This window comes from Lissotriton helveticus, chromosome 11 (assembly GCF_964261635.1).
Source record: "Lissotriton helveticus chromosome 11, aLisHel1.1, whole genome shotgun sequence".
Lineage (NCBI taxonomy): Eukaryota > Metazoa > Chordata > Amphibia > Caudata > Salamandridae > Lissotriton > Lissotriton helveticus.
This window is the reverse complement of record NC_136072.1, coordinates 1,200,456,822-1,200,472,119: the sequence shown is the minus strand read 5'-3', so window position 1 is coordinate 1,200,472,119 and position 15,298 is coordinate 1,200,456,822.

Genomic DNA, 15,298 nt, shown 5'->3' with positions numbered 1-15,298 from the left:
TGGTGGGTTTTTTCCCAAGCTTTGCTGCAAAATTAAAAATAGAAGCATTCACCCTGGCCAGTTCGCCTTTCTTCTTGTCAAGATGTGGACCCCAACTAAGTTTGTTATCAAAAGTGACCCCAAGGTATGAATAAGATTTCGATACAGGGATCACTGCATCATCTAGCTTAAACAAAAAGTTTTTGGTTGGCTGTTGGCCAACATGCATTATGTAAGATTTAGAATTACTGACCAATAAGTCTCTTTCTAGCATGAACTGTTTAAAAGCCTTAAGGAGCCTGAAGTCCCCTCTCAGTTCTAGAAATTAAAACCGCATCATCTGCGTATAAAAGAACAGGAATACCCCGCCTACTGACTCTAGGACAGTCGGCATGGATATTCTGCAGGTCGCTATCAAGATCATTGATATAAAAATTAAAAAGAAAGGGGGCTAAGATGCAGCCTTGGCGCACCCCCTTTCTGATTTCAAAGTTACTGGTTACGCCCAGATTCTTAGAATACCTTACATTGGCACTGGTGTTGCTATGTAGGTCAACAAGGAAATGAATGATCCCATTATCAACACTCCTTGCCCTCATGGACTGCCATAGCCTACCCCTGTTAACACAGTCGAAGGCAGATGACAAATCCATGAAGGCAAGGTGTATTGTACCCTTCTGTGCCAACGAATCGTTCAGCATGATGTGCTTTTTGTGTTCAAGGCATCTGCTTGGGGTAGGCAGACAAAATATCGAAATTAAAATATCGATATACAATAATATCGATGTTTTAATATCGATGGTATAGTATATCGATGTGCCATAATATCGACAGACAGAATATCGAGATTAAGGTATGTATGTTAGTAATATCGAAATTTTGTTGTTTAGTGTTATGTATTTTATTTTGTTGTTTATATGTTTGCTAAATATGTTTAGAAATATATGTTTCAAAATTAGTAATTTTGTTAACATTTTGCGTTTTAGTATTAGAGCGGGTTGTGGGTTTATAGGGGAATAGGGTGGGAAGTAGTTTAATAATAATTAATTAATTAATATATGTTTGTAAATATTTTTAAATAATAATTAATTGGTAATTAATTAATATTAATTAGTTAATTAATTAAAATAATTTTGTACATATTTTTAATTAATAATTAATTGGCAATTAATTAATATTAATTAGTTAATTACATTAATTAAAGTAATTTTTTAATATATATAATTTTTTTATTGTTAATTAATTATTTGGGAAAAATTAATATTAATTAGTAAATTAAATTAATTATAGCTAATGTGCTAATATATTTACTTTATTGTTATTGTTAATTAATAATTAATTGGTAATTAAATAATGTTAATTAATTTTGGGTAAAGGAGTATTTTTAGGGTTCAGGGTCAGTTTTCAGTTCTTGGGTAAAGGGGTATTTTTTGGGTTCAGGGTCAGTTTTCAGTTTTTGGGTAAAGGGGTATTTTTAGGGTTCAGGGTCAGTTTTCAGTTTTTGGGTAAAGGGGTATTTTTAGGGTTCAGGGTCAGTTTTCAGTTTTTGGGTAAAGGGGTATTTTTAGGGTTCAGGGTCAGTTTTCAGTTTTTGGGTAAAGGGGTATTTTTAGGGTTCAGGGTCAGTTTTCAGTTCTTGGGTAAAGGGGTATTTTTAGGGTTCAGGGTCAGTTTTCAGTTTTTGGGTAAAGGGGTATTTTTAGGGTTCAGGGTCAGTTTTGGGTTTTTGGGGTACAGGCGTACAGGGTAAAAATAAAATAAATTTAAATTTAATTTAAATCAATTAAATGAAATAAAAAAAAATTACATTAAATTATTACGTTTTTAATTTATTTTAATGTATATGTATTACTTTTAATTTTTTAATTATGTTTTAATGTTTTTATTTAATATTTGTTAAATTATATGTATTTTAAAATTATTTTTACATTATTATTAATACATTTAAAAAACGATATTTTTAATTTCGATATTTTTGTACTACGATATTATTTTTTCGATATTTTTGTACTTACCATTATGTAGATATAATTTCGATATTTTTGATTTCGATATTTTTGTGTCGATATTTTTGTATGTAGATATTCTGTCTGTCGATATTATGTCAGACATTCCTGCTTGGTTCTCTCCCTCGGTTAGGGAGGACCCCAAAATCATCAACTCTCTCACTTCTTGCTAAATGTTCATTTTCACTTTTGTGAAATGACTACATGCATTTTAGCATGTAAAGACTGCGATACTTGTAATTTTACCATAAATATATGAGGTTTCTGTGGGTGGAACTGCGTACAACTACACCCACCCTTAGTTGAAACGCCCTTTCTGTTGAGATTTACGCAGGACAGCACCCTCACCTCACAGTCTATCCAGATAAAAATATGTTTGAATGTCAAAATTAAGGTTAATTTCAGGATCTGCACATTCCCTAATCCTAAAATGGTGCACTTTGCACCTATTCAGGATATACAAATCCAGCTCAGGGGAAAGAGCGGAGCTTACATTTTGTTAGTGTTTTCATCCACTTGGGACTGTTTCCAAAGACAATCCGAAGTTACGCCTGTTTAGGTAGAGGCGGGAGGTGAAAGGTCCTAATGACATAAAAGCGGTGTGCCACGAAGAGTGACTCTCCCGGACTCGAGGCGCCCTGTGCCGTAGCAGCACCGAGTGCCCTGGAATGAGGGCCCTTTCAGTCAGTGCTGCTTCTGAGCAGCACTGTGCTGTAGCACCGAGTGACCTGGAAGGATGGGCCTCCTAGTCAGTCCTGCTTCTGAGCAGCACTGTGCTGTAGCACCGAGTGACCTGGAAGGATGGGCCTCCTAGTCAGTCCTGCTTCTAAGCAGCACTGTGCTGTAGCACTGAGTGCCCTGGAAGGATGGGCCTCCTAGTCAGTCCTGCTTCTGAGCAGCACTGTGCTGTAGCACCGAGTGCCCTGGAAGGATGGGCCTCCTAGTCAGTCCTGCTTCTGAGCAGCACTGTGCTGTAGCACCGAGTGACCTGGAAGGATGGGCCTCCTAGTCAGTCCTGTCCTGCTTCTAAGCAGCACTGTGCTGTAGCACCGAGTGCCCTGGAAGGATGGGCCTCCTAGTCAGTCCTGTCCTTCTTCTAAGCAGCACTGTGCTGTAGCACTGAGTGCCCTGGAAGGATGGGCCTCCTAGTCAGTCCTGTCCTTCTTCTAAGCAGCACTGTGCTGTAGCACCGAGTGCCCTGGAAGGATGGGCCTCCTAGTCAGTCCTGTCCTGCTTCTAAGCAGCACTGTGCTGTAGCACCGAGTGCCCTGGAAGGATGGGCCTCCTAGTCAGTCCTGTCCTGCTTCTGAGCAGCACTGTGCTGTAGCACCGAGTGCCCAGGAAGGATGGGCCTCCTAGTCAGTCCTGCTTCTGAGCAGCACTGTGCTGTAGCACCGAGTGCCCTGGAAGGATGGGCCTCCTAGTCAGTCCTGTCCTGCTTCTGAGCAGCACTGTGCTGTAGCACCGAGTGCCCTGGAAGGATGGGCCTCCTAGTCAGTCCTGTCCTGCTTCTAAGCAGCACTGTGCTGTAGCACCGAGTGCCCTGGAAGGATGGGCCTCCTAGTCAGTCCTGTCCTGCTTCTAAGCAGCACTGTGCTGTAGCACCGAGTGCCCTGGAAGGATGGGCCTCCTACTCAGTCCTGTCCTGCTTCTGAGCAGCACTGTGCTGTAGCACCGAGTGACCTGGAAGGATGGGCTTCCTAGTCAGTCCTGCTTCTGAGCAGCACTGTGCTGTAGCACCGAGTGCCCTGGAAGGATGGGCCTCCTAGTCAGTCCTGTCCTTCTTCTAAGCAGCACTGTGCTGTAGCACTGAGTGCCCTGGAAGGACGGGCCTCCTAGTCAGTCCTGTCCTGCTTCTAAGCAGCACTGTGCTGTAGCACCGAGTGCCCTGGAAGGATGGGCCTCCTAGTCAGTCCTGTCCTGCTTCTAAGCAGCACTGTGCTGTAGCGCCGAGTGCCCTGGAAGGATGGGCCTCCTAGTCAGTCCTGTCCTGCTTCTGAGCAGCACTGTGCTGTAGCACCGAGTGCCCTGGAAGGATGGGCCTCCTAGTCAGTCCTGTCCTGCTTCTGAGCAGCACTGTGCTGTAGCACCGAGTGCCCTGGAAGGATGGGCCTCCTAGTCAGTCCTGTCCTGCTTCTAAGCAGCACTGTGCTGTAGCACCGAGTGCCCTGGAAGGATGGGCCTCCTAGTCAGTCCTGTCCTGCTTCTGAGCAGCACTGTGCTGTAGCACCGAGTGCCCTGGAAGGATGGGCCTCCTAGTCAGTCCTGTCCTGCTTCTAAGCAGCACTGTGCTGTAGCACCGAGTGCCCTGGAAGGATGGGCCTCCTAGTCAGTCCTGTCCTGCTTCTGAGCAGCACTGTGCTGTAGCACCGAGTGCCCTGGAAGGATGGGCCTCCTAGTCAGTCCTGTCCTGCTTCTGAGCAGCACTGTGCTGTAGCACCGAGTGCCCTGGAAGGATGGGCCTCCTAGTCAGTCCTGTCCTGCTTCTAAGCAGCACTGTGCTTTAGCACCGAGTGCCCTGGAAGGATGGGCCTCCTAGTCAGTCCTGTCCTGCTTCTAAGCAGCACTGTGCTGTAGCACCGAGTGCCCTGGAAGGATGGGCCTCCTAGTCAGTCCTGCTTCTAAGCAGCACTGTGCTGTAGCACCGAGTGCCCTGGAAGGATGGGCCTCCTAGTCAGTCCTGTCCTGCTTCTAAGCAGCACTGTGCTGTAGCACTGAGTGCCCTGGAAGGATGGGCCTCCTAGTCAGTCCTGTCCTGCTTCTAAGCAGCACTGTGCTGTAGCACCGAGTGACCTGGAAGGATGGGCCTCCTAGTCAGTCCTGCTTCTGAGCAGCACTGTGCTGTAGCACCGAGTGACCTGGAAGGATGGGCCTCCTAGTCAGTCCTGTCCTGCTTCTGAGCAGCACTGTGCTTTAGCACCGAGTGCCCTGGAAGGATGGGCCTCCTAGTCAGTCCTGTCCTGCTTCTGAGCAGCACTGTGCTGTAGCACCGAGTGCCCAGGAAGGATGGGCCTCCTAGTCAGTCCTGTCCTGCTTCTAAGCAGCACTGTGCTGTAGCACCGAGTGACCTGGAAGGATGGGCCTCCTAGTCAGTCCTGCTTCTGAGCAGCACTGTGCTGTAGCACCGAGTGACCTGGAAGGATGGGCCTCCTAGTCAGTCCTGCTTCTGAGCAGCACTGTGCTGTAGCACCGAGTGACCTGGAAGGATGGGCCTCCTAGTCAGTCCTGCTTTTGAGCAGCACTGTGCTGTAGCACCGAGTGACCTGGAAGGATGGGCCTCCTAGTCAGTCCTGCTTCTAAGCAGCACTGTGCTGTAGCACTGAGTGCCCTGGAAGGATGGGCCTCCTAGTCAGTCCTGTCCTGCTTCTAAGCAGCACTGTGCTGTAGCACCGAGTGCCCAGGAAGGATGGGCCTCCTAGTCAGTCCTGCTTCTGAGCAGCACTGTGCTGTAGCACCGAGTGACCTGGAAGGATGGGCCTCCTAGTCAGTCCTGCTTCTGAGCAGCACTGTGCTGTAGCACCGAGTGACCTGGAAGGATGGGCCTCCTAGTCAGTCCTGCTTCTGAGCAGCACTGTGCTGTAGCACTGAGTGCCCTGGAAGGATGGGCCTCCTAGTCAGTCCTGTCCTGCTTCTAAGCAGCACTGTGCTGTAGCACCGAGTGACCTGGAAGGATGGGCCTCCTAGTCAGTCCTGTCCTGCTTCTGAGCAGCACTGTGCTTTAGCACCGAGTGCCCTGGAAGGATGGGCCTCCTAGTCAGTCCTGTCCTGCTTCTGAGCAGCACTGTGCTGTAGCACCGAGTGCCCAGGAAGGATGGGCCTCCTAGTCAGTCCTGCTTCTGAGCAGCACTGTGCTGTAGCACCGAGTGACCTGGAAGGATGGGCCTCCTAGTCAGTCCTGCTTCTGAGCAGCACTGTGCTGTAGCACCGAGTGACCTGGAAGGATGGGCCTCCTAGTCAGTCCTGCTTCTGAGCAGCACTGTGCTGTAGCACCGAGTGACCTGGAAGGATGGGCCTCCTAGTCAGTCCTGCTTCTGAGCAGCACTGTGCTGTAGCACCGAGTGACCTGGAAGGATGGGCCTCCTAGTCAGTCCTGCTTCTAAGCAGCACTGTGCTGTAGCACCGAGTGCCCTGGAAGGATGGGCCTCCTAGTCAGTCCTGCTTCTGAGCAGCACTGTGCTGTAGCACCGAGTGACCTGGAAGGATGGGCCTCCTAGTCAGTCCTGCTTCTGAGCAGCACTGTGCTGTAGCACCGAGTGACCTGGAAGGATGGGCCTCCTAGTCAGTCCTGCTTCTGAGCAGCACTGTGCTGTAGCACCGAGTGACCTGGAAGGATGGGCCTCCTAGTCAGTCCTGTTTTGCTTCTGAGCAGCACTGTGCTTTAGCACCGAGTGCCCTGGAAGGATGGGCCTCCTAGTCAGTCCTGTCCTGCTTCTAAGCAGCACTGTGCTGTAGCACCGAGTGCCCTGGAAGGATGGGCCTCCTAGTCAGTCCTGTCCTGCTTCTAAGCAGCACTGTGCTGTAGCACCGAGTGCCCTGGAAGGATGGGCCTCCTAGTCAGTCCTGCTTCTGAGCAGCACTGTGCTGTAGCACCGAGTGCCCTGGAAGGATGGGCCTCCTAGTCAGTCCTGCTTCTAAGCAGCACTGTGCTGTAGCACCGAGTGCCCTGGAAGGATGGGCCTCCTAGTCAGTCCTGCTTCTGAGCAGCACTGTGCTGTAGCACCGAGTGCCCTGGAAGGATGGGCCTCCTAGTCAGTCCTGTCCTGCTTCTAAGCAGCACTGTGCTGTAGCACTGAGTGCCCTGGAAGGATGGGCCTCCTAGTCAGTCCTGCTTCTGAGCAGCACTGTGCTGTAGCACTGAGTGCCCTGGAAGGATGGGCCTCCTAGTCAGTCCTGTCCTGCTTCTAAGCAGCACTGTGCTGTAGCACCGAGTGCCCTGGAAGGATGGGCCTCCTAGTCAGTCCTGTCCTGCTTCTAAGCAGCACTGTGCTTTAGCACCGAGTGCCCTGGAAGGATGGGCCTCCTAGTCAGTCCTGTCCTGCTTCTAAGCAGCACTGTGCTGTAGCACCGAGTGCCCTGGAAGGATGGGCCTCCTAGTCAGTCCTGTCCTGCTTCTGAGCAGCACTGTGCTGTAGCACCGAGTGACCTGGAAGGATGGGCCTCCTAGTCAGTCCTGTCCTGCTTCTGAGCAGCACTGTGCTGTAGCACCGAGTGACCTGGAAGGATGGGCTTCCTAGTCAGTCCTGCTTCTGAGCAGCACTGTGCTGTAGCACCGAGTGCCCTGGAAGGATGGGCCTCCTAGTCAGTCCTGTCCTTCTTCTAAGCAGCACTGTGCTGTAGCACTGAGTGCCCTGGAAGGACGGGCCTCCTAGTCAGTCCTGTCCTGCTTCTAAGCAGCACTGTGCTGTAGCACCGAGTGCCCTGGAAGGATGGGCCTCCTAGTCAGTCCTGTCCTGCTTCTGAGCAGCACTGTGCTGTAGCACCGAGTGCCCTGGAAGGATGGGCCTCCTAGTCAGTCCTGTCCTGCTTCTGAGCAGCACTGTGCTGTAGCACCGAGTGCCCTGGAAGGATGGGCCTCCTAGTCAGTCCTGTCCTGCTTCTAAGCAGCACTGTGCTGTAGCACCGAGTGCCCTGGAAGGATGGGCCTCCTAGTCAGTCCTGTCCTGCTTCTAAGCAGCACTGTGCTGTAGCACCGAGTGCCCTGGAAGGATGGGCCTCCTAGTCAGTCCTGTCCTGCTTCTGAGCAGCACTGTGCTGTAGCACCGAGTGCCCTGGAAGGATGGGCCTCCTAGTCAGTCCTGTCCTGCTTCTGAGCAGCACTGTGCTGTAGCACCGAGTGCCCTGGAAGGATGGGCCTCCTAGTCAGTCCTGTCCTGCTTCTAAGCAGCACTGTGCTGTAGCACCGAGTGCCCTGGAAGGATGGGCCTCCTAGTCAGTCCTGTCCTGCTTCTAAGCAGCACTGTGCTGTAGCACCGAGTGCCCTGGAAGGATGGGCCTCCTAGTCAGTCCTGTCCTGCTTCTGAGCAGCACTGTGCTGTAGCACCGAGTGCCCTGGAAGGATGGGCCTCCTAGTCAGTCCTGTCCTGCTTCTAAGCAGCACTGTGCTTTAGCACCGAGTGCCCTGGAAGGATGGGCCTCCTAGTCAGTCCTGTCCTGCTTCTAAGCAGCACTGTGCTGTAGCACCGAGTGCCCTGGAAGGATGGGCCTCCTAGTCAGTCCTGCTTCTAAGCAGCACTGTGCTGTAGCACCGAGTGCCCTGGAAGGATGGGCCTCCTAGTCAGTCCTGTCCTGCTTCTAAGCAGCACTGTGCTGTAGCACTGAGTGCCCTGGAAGGATGGGCCTCCTAGTCAGTCCTGTCCTGCTTCTAAGCAGCACTGTGCTGTAGCACCGAGTGACCTGGAAGGATGGGCCTCCTAGTCAGTCCTGCTTCTGAGCAGCACTGTGCTGTAGCACCGAGTGACCTGGAAGGATGGGCCTCCTAGTCAGTCCTGTCCTGCTTCTGAGCAGCACTGTGCTTTAGCACCGAGTGCCCTGGAAGGATGGGCCTCCTAGTCAGTCCTGTCCTGCTTCTGAGCAGCACTGTGCTGTAGCACCGAGTGCCCAGGAAGGATGGGCCTCCTAGTCAGTCCTGTCCTGCTTCTAAGCAGCACTGTGCTGTAGCACCGAGTGACCTGGAAGGATGGGCCTCCTAGTCAGTCCTGCTTCTGAGCAGCACTGTGCTGTAGCACCGAGTGACCTGGAAGGATGGGCCTCCTAGTCAGTCCTGCTTCTGAGCAGCACTGTGCTGTAGCACCGAGTGACCTGGAAGGATGGGCCTCCTAGTCAGTCCTGCTTCTGAGCAGCACTGTGCTGTAGCACCGAGTGACCTGGAAGGATGGGCCTCCTAGTCAGTCCTGCTTCTAAGCAGCACTGTGCTGTAGCACTGAGTGCCCTGGAAGGATGGGCCTCCTAGTCAGTCCTGTCCTGCTTCTAAGCAGCACTGTGCTGTAGCACCGAGTGCCCTGGAAGGATGGGCCTCCTAGTCAGTCCTGCTTCTGAGCAGCACTGTGCTGTAGCACCGAGTGACCTGGAAGGATGGGCCTCCTAGTCAGTCCTGCTTCTAAGCAGCACTGTGCTGTAGCACTGAGTGCCCTGGAAGGATGGGCCTCCTAGTCAGTCCTGTCCTGCTTCTAAGCAGCACTGTGCTGTAGCACCGAGTGCCCAGGAAGGATGGGCCTCCTAGTCAGTCCTGCTTCTGAGCAGCACTGTGCTGTAGCACCGAGTGACCTGGAAGGATGGGCCTCCTAGTCAGTCCTGCTTCTGAGCAGCACTGTGCTGTAGCACCGAGTGACCTGGAAGGATGGGCCTCCTAGTCAGTCCTGCTTCTGAGCAGCACTGTGCTGTAGCACTGAGTGCCCTGGAAGGATGGGCCTCCTAGTCAGTCCTGTCCTGCTTCTGAGCAGCACTGTGCTTTAGCACCGAGTGCCCTGGAAGGATGGGCCTCCTAGTCAGTCCTGTCCTGCTTCTGAGCAGCACTGTGCTGTAGCACCGAGTGCCCAGGAAGGATGGGCCTCCTAGTCAGTCCTGCTTCTGAGCAGCACTGTGCTGTAGCACCGAGTGACCTGGAAGGATGGGCCTCCTAGTCAGTCCTGCTTCTGAGCAGCACTGTGCTGTAGCACCGAGTGACCTGGAAGGATGGGCCTCCTAGTCAGTCCTGCTTCTGAGCAGCACTGTGCTGTAGCACCGAGTGACCTGGAAGGATGGGCCTCCTAGTCAGTCCTGCTTCTGAGCAGCACTGTGCTGTAGCACCGAGTGACCTGGAAGGATGGGCCTCCTAGTCAGTCCTGCTTCTAAGCAGCACTGTGCTGTAGCACCGAGTGCCCTGGAAGGATGGGCCTCCTAGTCAGTCCTGCTTCTGAGCAGCACTGTGCTGTAGCACCGAGTGACCTGGAAGGATGGGCCTCCTAGTCAGTCCTGCTTCTGAGCAGCACTGTGCTGTAGCACCGAGTGACCTGGAAGGATGGGCCTCCTAGTCAGTCCTGCTTCTGAGCAGCACTGTGCTGTAGCACCGAGTGACCTGGAAGGATGGGCCTCCTAGTCAGTCCTGTTTTGCTTCTGAGCAGCACTGTGCTTTAGCACCGAGTGCCCTGGAAGGATGGGCCTCCTAGTCAGTCCTGTCCTGCTTCTAAGCAGCACTGTGCTGTAGCACCGAGTGCCCTGGAAGGATGGGCCTCCTAGTCAGTCCTGTCCTGCTTCTAAGCAGCACTGTGCTGTAGCACCGAGTGCCCTGGAAGGATGGGCCTCCTAGTCAGTCCTGCTTCTGAGCAGCACTGTGCTGTAGCACCGAGTGCCCTGGAAGGATGGGCCTCCTAGTCAGTCCTGCTTCTAAGCAGCACTGTGCTGTAGCACCGAGTGCCCTGGAAGGATGGGCCTCCTAGTCAGTCCTGCTTCTGAGCAGCACTGTGCTGTAGCACCGAGTGCCCTGGAAGGATGGGCCTCCTAGTCAGTCCTGTCCTGCTTCTAAGCAGCACTGTGCTGTAGCACTGAGTGCCCTGGAAGGATGGGCCTCCTAGTCAGTCCTGCTTCTGAGCAGCACTGTGCTGTAGCACTGAGTGCCCTGGAAGGATGGGCCTCCTAGTCAGTCCTGTCCTGCTTCTAAGCAGCACTGTGCTGTAGCACCGAGTGCCCTGGAAGGATGGGCCTCCTAGTCAGTCCTGCTTCTAAGCAGCACTGTGCTGTAGCACTGAGTGCCCAGGAAGGATGGGCCTCCTAGTCAGTCCTGCTTCTGAGCAGCACTGTGCTGTAGCACTGAGTGCCCAGGAAGGATGGGCCTCCTAGTCAGTCCTGCTTCTAAGCAGCACTGTGCTGTAGCACCGAGTGCCCTGGAAGGATGGGCCTCCTAGTCAGTCCTGTCCTGCTTCTAAGCAGCACTGTGCTTTAGCACCGAGTGCCCTGGAAGGATGGGCCTCCTAGTCAGTCCTGTCCTGCTTCTAAGCAGCACTGTGCTGTAGCACCGAGTGCCCTGGAAGGATGGGCCTCCTAGTCAGTCCTGTCCTGCTTCTAAGCAGCACTGTGCTGTAGCACCGAGTGCCCTGGAAGGATGGGCCTCCTAGTCAGTCCTGTCCTGCTTCTAAGCAGCACTGTGCTGTAGCACCGAGTGCCCTGGAAGGATGGGCCTCCTAGTCAGTCCTGCTTCTGAGCAGCACTGTGCTGTAGCACCGAGTGACCTGGAAGGATGGGCCTCCTAGTCAGTCCTGCTTCTGAGCAGCACTGTGCTGTAGCACCGAGTGCCCTGGAAGGATGGGCCTCCTAGTCAGTCCTGCTTCTAAGCAGCACTGTGCTGTAGCACCGAGTGCCCTGGAAGGATGGGCCTCCTAGTCAGTCCTGCTTCTGAGCAGCACTGTGCTGTAGCACTGAGTGCCCTGGAAGGATGGGCCTCCTAGTCAGTCCTGCTTCTAAGCAGCACTGTGCTGTAGCACTGAGTGCCCTGGAAGGATGGGCCTCCTAGTCAGTCCTGTCCTGCTTCTAAGCAGCACTGTGCTGTAGCACCGAGTGCCCTGGAAGGATGGGCCTCCTAGTCAGTCCTGTCCTGCTTCTAAGCAGCACTGTGCTTTAGCACCGAGTGCCCTGGAAGGATGGGCCTCCTAGTCAGTCCTGTCCTGCTTCTAAGCAGCACTGTGCTTTAGCACCGAGTGCCCTGGAAGGATGGGCCTCCTAGTCAGTCCTGTCCTGCTTCTGAGCAGCACTGTGCTGTAGCACCGAGTGACCTGGAAGGATGGGCCTCCTAGTCAGTCCTGCTTCTAAGCAGCACTGTGCTGTAGCACCGAGTGCCCTGGAAGGATGGGCCTCCTAGTCAGTCCTGCTTCTGAGCAGCACTGTGCTGTAGCACCGAGTGCCCTGGAAGGATGGGCCTCCTAGTCAGTCCTGTCCTGCTTCTAAGCAGCACTGTGCTTTAGCACCGAGTGCCCTGGAAGGATGGGCCTCCTAGTCAGTCCTGTCCTGCTTCTAAGCAGCACTGTGCTTTAGCACCGAGTGCCCTGGAAGGATGGGCCTCCTAGTCAGTCCTGTCCTGCTTCTGAGCAGCACTGTGCTGTAGCACCGAGTGACCTGGAAGGATGGGCCTCCTAGTCAGTCCTGCTTCTAAGCAGCACTGTGCTGTAGCACCGAGTGCCCTGGAAGGATGGGCCTCCTAGTCAGTCCTGCTTCTGAGCAGCACTGTGCTGTAGCACCGAGTGCCCTGGAAGGATGGGCCTCCTAGTCAGTCCTGTCCTGCTTCTAAGCAGCACTGTGCTTTAGCACCGAGTGCCCTGGAAGGATGGGCCTCCTAGTCAGTCCTGTCCTGCTTCTAAGCAGCACTGTGCTGTAGCACCGAGTGCCCTGGAAGGATGGGCCTCCTAGTCAGTCCTGTCCTGCTTCTAAGCAGCACTGTGCTGTAGCACCGAGTGCCCTGGAAGGATGGGCCTCCTAGTCAGTCCTGTCCTGCTTCTAAGCAGCACTGTGCTTTAGCACCGAGTGCCCTGGAAGGATGGGCCTCCTAGTCAGTCCTGTCCTGCTTCTAAGCAGCACTGTGCTTTAGCACCGAGTGCCCTGGAAGGATGGGCCTCCTAGTCAGTCCTGTCCTGCTTCTGAGCAGCACTGTGCTGTAGCACCGAGTGACCTGGAAGGATGGGCCTCCTAGTCAGTCCTGCTTCTAAGCAGCACTGTGCTGTAGCACCGAGTGCCCTGGAAGGATGGGCCTCCTAGTCAGTCCTGCTTCTGAGCAGCACTGTGCTGTAGCACCGAGTGCCCTGGAAGGATGGGCCTCCTAGTCAGTCCTGTCCCGCTTCTAAGCAGCACTGTGCTGTAGCACCGAGTGCCCTGGAAGGATGGGCCTCCTAGTCAGTCCTGTCCTGCTTCTGAGCAGCACTGTGCTGTAGCACCGAGTGACCTGGAAGGATGGGCCTCCTAGTCAGTCCTGCTTCTAAGCAGCACTGTGCTGTAGCACCGAGTGCCCTGGAAGGATGGGCCTCCTAGTCAGTCCTGCTTCTGAGCAGCACTGTGCTGTAGCACCGAGTGCCCTGGAAGGATGGGCCTCCTAGTCAGTCCTGTCCCGCTTCTAAGCAGCACTGTGCTGTAGCACCGAGTGCTTTGAATGAAGGGCTTTTCAGTCAGAGAGGGCCGTGTGGCATCTCCCCTTTTTTGCTGCATAGAGTCCTCGGGCCTATTTGTGCTTTGGGGCGTGCCACCCTTTCCATTTAATTCTCTTCAGCCCCGGAGAACAGGGTCCCTGCCCCCTCCACTAAATATGCAATCTGCAGTACCCCTGGGTTTTATCCCAACCCGGAGGGGGGTGGGGGGTGGGATTTTTAACAGTACTATCTTTTTGACTATGGTTGGGTGTAACTTAAGTCATTCTTTCAAATGTAATTACTGAAAAAATACTGGTAAATATGCGTAAATATGTGAGAAGCGTAAGCCAGCATTTAGTGCTATTTTCTTACTGCAAAATGCACCTTGCACCCAAAATGGGCCAGAGACTGCATTTTGCACTAAGAAAATAGCAATAAAAACTACAGGACAGGAACCGGATTCGCCAGCAGCCGCTCGCTCTTTCTTAGTTCATTGTTTCTGCGCTGCTGAGGTAGGATTTTTTTCATTAAACTACACGTAATTACTCAACCTGGAGAAACAATGGGCCTCATTTATGAAAAGTGACGCATCGCTGCGTGAAAACAGCGATGCGTCACTTTTTACTGTGCCCTCCTTGCGACACAAATGATGCGTCATATTTACAGTATGACGCATCGTGTCGCAAGGAGTTACAGATACGTCAGTATTTCTGTCGTATCTGTAGGCGCAAAAGTGACGCATTGCTGGAGTGTGTCACAAAAGTGACGCAACTCCAGCAATGTGTCCTTTCACATGGGGAAAGCCCCATGTGAAAGGGCCTGCGTCAGTCTTACGCCTGCTGTGAGGCAGGCGTAAGATATTGATGCATTTGTGTCCTAGAAGTGGCGCGGTGAAATCTCATAGATTTCACTGCGTCACTTCCATGACCCTTTCTTGCAGTGAGATATATAAAAAGGTTTTGACCCTTGATTCCTCTAAAACAACTTAGCAGATTTATACCAAATTACAAAACACTTTTTCTGGACCAAGATCTCGCTTTCTGCCAAATTTTGTCTACATTCATTCAGTCAATTGGGCTGTTACTGTGGCTAAAGTTCTTGAGGAAAAATGTCAAGGGAAAAAATGCTTTGGGACCCCCTTTTGTCTTGGCTGGAGCTTGACGGATCACCCCTAACATGCACAAAGTAGCACTTTTTTGCAACGTTTATTCAAACAGCACCTACAGACATATATATATATATATATAGAATTAAGTAAATGTATATATATATATTTTTTTTATTTTTTTAACTAGTGGATGTCACTACTAGGAAGTTATAGTTAGGGCTGCTTTTCCATACAAAGACCTCATTTTTTGGCCCCGTTTGACAAAGTTTCACACAACTTTCCCCCAAAAAAGTTCATCCACCTCAGCTCCTTCCTGATAAGTTTTGGGGTGATCCATCATGGGGGAGGGGGCTAGAGCAAAAACTCCTGAGTAGAATTACATCAAATTTGGCAGGAAGCTAGACCTCTGCCCGCACAATTAGGTTTTTGTGATTTAGTCCAAATCCTTTTAGTACTTTTTGAGAAACTAAGGGACAAAAATATCCGTATAGTTTGACAGTTGGGTCCGTGAGACTCTCTTGGAAGCGCTGATTTAAAAATACAGCGTTCTGATTGGCCCGGGGCTTTATTTCCCTTGGGCCATCTCGCTCCTACGGGAGTCAGACTGCAGCCCGGTGTTCGCTCAGTGTGCCACAGGCTCTTGGACACTCTGAAAGCAGCTTGTATCTAATACCTGCTTATTAAAGCTTGCACAGCGATTAAATATTTAAAAGACAATCCCTCAGGTGCTTTCTTCTCACACATCTTAATTTAACATGGAAAAGAGACATCCCTTGGACACAGGTCAAGGGGTCACTAATGCTCTCTTGCGAAGGAATCTTAACTCCCTCTTTCAATATACTGAAAGGCAGATTTACAACAAAGTAATGCAGCAATGTGCAGCAAGTAATTTTGCTGCGTCATGCTTCATTAGTTTAGAAAGCACATAGATGCGACATATTCACAAGAAGATGTTGCATCTCTGTGCTTCCTCCTGCGCTGGCGCACAAACTGCAGCCATGCGCTGGCACAGGGACCCTTGCACCATGGTGAAAGGATGCCTGCGTCGCGGGGAGATTGTTATCGTGCAGGAAGGAGCACCTTTCTGCACAAAAACAATCCAAGAGGCTTTTTCCTCTTTT